Here is a 6,591-nt window from a genome sequence, read left to right on the forward strand (position 1 = left end):
TATGCTTACAATTTTGTGTTTAAATATTCCAGGAACTTCTGGTTCCAAGGGGAAGAGTCTGGCATAATTGCATCGCATCCACATGATATTTCATACTTATGATTTTGTTACTAGTCTAATGTTACTGGAAACACTTTTGATACTATCACTGTCTTTGAAAGTAATGAATGACTATTTTGATTGATTTAAAAACAAAAATTGTATCTAGTATTTTTGGGACATTATATAAATATATATTAATTATATTATAATCAAAGTTTCATTAAATATGCAATTTTAATATGATCTTAGAGATGCGGTGTGCACAGTCAGATAGTTAATGCAACCCTCAGACCCTCGTGTTCCCGAGATCACATTATCTTATATAATTGTCGACTTCGCACCTCTAATCTCCTATTAAAATTGTTTGATTAATTAAAATACGATTATAATATAATTAATATATATTTATACATAACATTATGGTTTGAATGTAAAAACCTTTTATTTATACAAAAAAATGTGGTTTCTAAATGAATGAATATATTTATACGGTTTCAAATGTAAAAAAAATTATTTATTTGGTTCCAAATGAAAATGGTTAACTTTGAACAAAATTAAAAAAAAATGATTTCAATTTGGAACATGATAAATGGAGTGTTAAAATTTGAAAAAAAAAATGACAACTTAGTGTCAAAATTGAAAATTTGAAAACTTAGTGTCATTTGTGTAATATTTTTTTTTTTAATTTTGACATGTCAACATGCCACGTTATCAAAACTGATACGTCATCATGTCACGTTAGCAAACAACCTGACTAATTGGTTAAGTTGTTAGAATTGTAACAAATTGGTAAACGAAGTGTTAAATTTGAGACAAAAAATAATGCAATGTCAAAATCAAATTTTCGTATAATTTAGTGATTTTTATGGAATTAGTCCTAAAATTTAATATGTAAGTTAATTTGAAATAAAATAATATTAATTAATGTTACGAGTACATGCACTTTTTAAGAATGTGAAGATATATATTATTGGTGTTATTATCATGTATAACCATATTTAAAAGTTCATTATATTAAGTCTACCAATTTATTAAAATTGAGTAAATTACATATTAAAGCCCTCAAAATATTTATATTTGTAAATTTCGTGTAACTTTTTGTCTTTATATATTTTAAACTAGATGAGAAACCGGGGTTGATTTTGAACTTTTATTGTCCGTTGAGAAGTATTGAAAAAATCTTAACTCTTTTGTGAACCCCATATAGGTGCTCCAAAAATATCAATGACCTTTATCAATACAAAAAGTGTATTTTAGGAATACATTTTAAAGAATAGAGGAAGAAATTGTAGAGTATGTTACGCATTAAAGGTTCCAGTCAATGTCAAACAAACCATGGCTACATTCAAGCCTTTTGTAGCAGCAGGCAAATTCCAATCTGCTAAATGTAAGCATCATATACTATTTATTTTTTGTCCGATATCTAACAAAAATTTAAATAAACAATGAAATTACTTTTCAACTTCAAATATTAATACCAAAGATTTTAATTCAATGAAATTACTTTTCATCTTCAAACTTTAATACCAAAGATTTTCAATATATGTTTCTAGATTGTCAAATATCAAGTCCAATAAGGACAACAGAACCATCTTTATAACATTCTTTCTATTGTAGAAAATCTCTAACATATAAAATGAGTTATGAAATTTGACAAACCAATATAAAGCCCAATATGAATGCAAACTAATTATCACAAAAAAAAAAAGAAAAAAAAAACTTTAAAATGTAGTTTGTAATAAACAGAAACACACATATAATAGAAAAATTAGAAATTAGTTTGACAAAATTGTATCCATGTCTGCCCAGAACCATGAACCTATCATTAAATTTTGAGAATTAAATAGTAATTTACTTATTAAAAATGAGCATATAATTGTGTTTTGCTGACCTTGAAGTTTGATTTCCATTTTGTCATAGAATCGTTCCTTCATATTTGTAAGAAGCGAAAAGGTGTGATGGAGGTTTTGTATGCTTCTCAAAGATCGATCCACTTACCAGCATATAAAAAATGATAATTATTATTATCATAATAGTAATATATGCATGTTATGCTTTCCAAATATGATAAATGAAAAACTTTTGTTTCCATGTTTGTTGAAATCGAAAAAATAGAAAAAATAAAGCTTTTACAAACTTACACCACGATGATTTGTAGGTGGAGGCCGATTAGAATCAGACTCGAAAAACTGGAAAATAAGATTAATCTCTAAAAATTAGTCAAATCACTATGTTAATGCAGAACAATATACTTTGAAAGTGTTGGTAGAGAAAATGGGAATGATATAATACCATGGACTTAAGGTTGATCACAAATGTCTTAGAACAATATACTTTGAAAGTGTTGGTAGAGAAAATGGGAATGATATAATACCATGGACTTAAGGTTGATCACAAATGTCTTTCCATCGAGTCTTTTGCTACCTTTCATGCTATTAACCAAATCTTCCAAAGTCCGACGAATATCAGGCCTTCCTACTATCTCATCTTCGCTAGATCGGTCCTCCAATATTTCATATATTACTTCTGGTAAGTTGTAAGATTTAAAAAATAAAACATTTTAGTCTTAAAATTCTCAGATTTCAAATAAAAAAATTGAAAGTTTGGTATATTACAATCGAATTCGATCAAAGGCTTCTCCCCCTTAAAATTTTGAACGTAAAATAACTTTTAAAGGTATGTTACTCTTTTGGCTTAGAGGAAAAAGAAGTGTTATTAGTGTCTTCAAAGAAATTTTCTTCAATCCTATTAGAGGAATCGAAGAACATCATGGAGCTTCTCCATTACCATTTGGAACGAATTGGAACTTTACAGTAGTTCGGGATGTTTTAACCTACAAAAGAAAGAATCAATTGAGATCATTTACTATAGTAAATTACTAATGTACCCCTGTATTTTATCAGTCTCTGTTAGAAACAGTGGTAGTGAGCTTACCAGTGAGTTGGAAAGGAAAACAAGTGATTCTAGGAAAGAAGTTGGACAAAACATCAATTATTTTATTTAAGTCGTTAAATTGTCAAATGAGAAGATCTATAATTCCATAAAAAAACAATTGCAATGAGCTTACCAGTGGGTTGGAAAGGAAAACAGGTGATTCCAGAAAAGAAGTTGGACAAAACATCAATTCTTTTATTTAAGTCATTAAATTGTCAAATGAAAAGATCTATAATTCAATTAAAAGTTCACGAAATTAACTAAGGTCACCATTGTTTATTTTGTTGATACAATTACATGTACATCTACCAAAAGTTGCAAAAAAAAAAAATAGAAAATATAACCTACCAAGTAGAGTTGGATCGACTCCTGAAATCTCGATGTAATGACCTACACACCAAGTGATTTAAGTATAGATCTCATAAGAAAATAAAATTAAAATTAGTAATATTTCAGTAGAATGGGAATGAGTACCTTAACACCAAATGCATTTGTTAAAAGCTTTTTCAGGGATGTTTAAAGCAAGTGAGCATGGTCCTTCTACTAATGAAGCAGTAAGACAATATCAGTTGGATAGAAAACATAGCATTGTGAAATTAGTAAATATGTGTAATGGGATAAATTGATGTCAAAAAGGGGGGAGATATTGTATGATAAGAGAGATAACTAAATAAAAAGGATGAGTTAGCAAATGTTCTTGTAGATGTCTTTTTTTTAAGCATTTGAGGACAACTTGTAGAAAGTCTGACCATTTGACCACAAACAACTACCTGAAGCCTTATAATGCCTTTCAGTGACCAAAATGCCCTTCTAGCCTTCAAGGAGATATTAATATTAGTAACAGTATCACACTTATTACATAACACATAAAACAAAAAATGAAATGAAAAATGAGAATTCAATTGCTAATTTGATAGAAACTGTAGACAGAAAGAACATATCAATAATTTATAAAACAAATGAATGATCAAAAGAAAAAGCATTCACTCGGATCAAACATAGAGAGAAAAGAGAACATATAACCTATTGAACCTAGCATAGTCAAGAGTCAACCATTTAACGAGTATGAATTCTTGAGGAATTACATCTTCATACACAAGCAAGTGAAATTTCAAAATTGTCAAATTAGGGTAGATTTTGTATCTTCAATTGAACATGGTAAACAGGCATATCAAAATTACAAAAGACATACATTTTGAGAAATTAAAAGCAGAAATAGGTGGATATCGTCTCTTAAATTCAGTAATCAATCATATATAACATAGTTGTTACCATGTATGCCTCATGAAAGACCAATTGAAACCAAAGATTTCGTTCGAACATATCAATTGAACCCTAACCAAAGTTGAAAAATATCATAAATTCATTTGATGGCATGTAGGGATTCTTCGATATTGAACAGATAAAAACATTCAATAAACCCTTTTGAGTCGGTTGTGTTGAAAATACCTGGACAAAAGCACCATCGGTGGCAGGACTGCCGTTAACGCTATCCAACGGAGGCAAAAGCCTTTCAGTTTCCCATGAAGTCGAACATATGTTTCTTCCCTAAAGTTTGAGAAAGAAAAAAAAAGAATGAATGTCATAAACTACAATCAATTTTTAATTTCAAAATCTAAAAAGAACGGGGGATTCATGTTATTGCTTCCATCACCTTTGTGTGTACCGATTCACCTACAGTAAAACAGCACAAAAGAGCATAAGAAAAATTTTATATCATATATTTTAGTGAATAGTAGAAGTGAATACAGAAAATCAATCTGACGGAATTATAGAAGTGTGTTGGTTAGCAGATTACTTGTATTTTACAACTGTTGAACCATTACACCTGAAGAAACACGTATGACCTTTGATGAGAGATAATCAAGAGAAGAACGTCATCTGCTTGTAGCGAATGACCTTTGATTGATAGAGAGGGTGAGATGATAAACAGATAATACGATCGAAGGTGAAGCGGCGGAGCCAAACCCAAACTGATAAGGAAGAAAGTCAAATGGGTTAAGAGACGATGACGCTGGTGCACTCTCCGACCAACGTTGTTGAGCCACTTCGCTTCTTATTCCAAAACAGATTTAGGGATGGATTTATCACCGACCGCTAAAATTAAAAGAGATTTGAGATAAGGCGGTTGAGAATAAAACCAAAAACACCTAGGAAACTCCTTAAAAACCCAATCGATTGGAGGAGATAGACCTATAATGATCGTTGTCTAATCAATTGCAAATGAAGAAGGAAGAGGCGATGGAGACAAACTGGAGCAGACAATGGTGATGGTGGTGCTAAATCACTTCTAGAGAGAGAAACATTCATAAAGGGTTAAGGAAGGATCGAGATCAAGGCGGTGGGTTTTTGGATTTCTGGGATAGTGGAATATACTGGATGAGAGAAGAGGTGAGGGTAAAGAACAATTGCAGAAATCAGAATATCATTAGCTGAGAAAACGGTCGAGAAAGGCACAAACAACACGTCTCCAACAAGAATATAATTAATGACAAAAAGAGACCCAAAGTAGAAAATGGGTGGATTCTAACATATATACATAAACAGGGGACAATTTTTGTCAACTCCTTAGGAACTTTACTGTTCCTAAGGAATGACTTCCTTTAGAGTGTGTGTATATATATATATATATATATATATATATATATATATATATATATATATATATATATATATATATATATATATATATTTGAAGTTATAAATTTTCATTTACATGAATCAAAATAGAAAAACATTAGAAAAAACTGAAATAACCAAAATAAAAAAAATAGAAAACAAAAAAAATCAAACGCCAAAATTATAATATACTCTAATATACTCATATAATTTATACTTTACAATAAATTATATATATATATATATATATATATATATATATATATATATATATATATATATATAACTTAAATTGGAGTTTAGTTTTGACTTTAAAAAAATTAAAACCGAATTTAAATTTTGTAAAAAAAAATTAAAAAATAACTCCGAGTTCAATGTATAATTTAGCATGATCAAAAGTTAATGGTTTAATTTAGAATGTCGTATCGGTGGTGGAACTGATAACCAATTTCACGAGGTCAATGGGCAAAATGAACCAAAATATAGAATTTAGGGTCTGATTTAATGTTGTCAGATCATTAAAAACTAAGTCAAGTTAAATTTAAGATTTATGGTCAAATAAATCAAAATTGGTACTAAAAACAAGTAAAACATGTAATATGGAAAAATATAGATCGGTTAGTATGGATATTAGGGGTGTTTACGGGGCGGTTCGGATCGGATAGTAAAAAAATAATAAACCGTGACAACGGGGCGGTTACCTTGTTAGCACTAACCGTAACCGAACCGAATTGTTAAAAACCCCGAACCAAACCGAACCGTATAAAGGCGGGTAACCACGGTTCGGTTCACGGGTATCCGTTAAATATTAAAAATAATAATCAATCATAACTACAAACTCCATTTTAAACAATTATTTTCTAAAAATAAAAAACTCACAAAATTAAGAAAAAAAAATCAATGCTTGCTAATAAACCAACTCTTTAATATTATAAAACCAATCATCAATTCTTTGATATATTGATATTTGATATTTATTAATTCTTGTTTTTTTTT

At 29.4% G+C, this 6,591-nt stretch overlaps 1 long non-coding RNA gene across 3 annotated transcripts; it reads right to left on the reverse strand.

Moving 5' to 3' along the window:
• Positions 1 to 1,716: 1,716 nt before the first annotated feature.
• Positions 1,717 to 5,398, reverse strand: LOC145069051 (uncharacterized). Of its 3 annotated transcripts, XR_013689250.1 has the most exons (8): positions 4,775 to 5,398; positions 4,426 to 4,524; positions 3,747 to 3,791; positions 3,451 to 3,516; positions 2,658 to 3,366; positions 2,417 to 2,568; positions 1,934 to 2,231; positions 1,717 to 1,861 (listed from the first exon to the last, which is right to left on the reverse strand). It is a non-coding gene; the product is annotated as an uncharacterized LOC145069051 (long non-coding RNA). The 3 variants fall into 3 exon arrangements; XR_013689249.1 differs by having other exon boundaries at positions 2,417 to 3,366; XR_013689251.1 differs by having other exon boundaries at positions 2,417 to 3,366; positions 3,451 to 3,519.
• Positions 5,399 to 6,591: the final 1,193 nt, after the last annotated feature.

Source organism: Lactuca serriola, chromosome 8, assembly GCF_051521515.1.
Source record: "Lactuca serriola cultivar US96UC23 chromosome 8, Lser_US96UC23_V15, whole genome shotgun sequence".
Taxonomy (NCBI): Eukaryota; Viridiplantae; Streptophyta; class Magnoliopsida; order Asterales; family Asteraceae; genus Lactuca; species Lactuca serriola.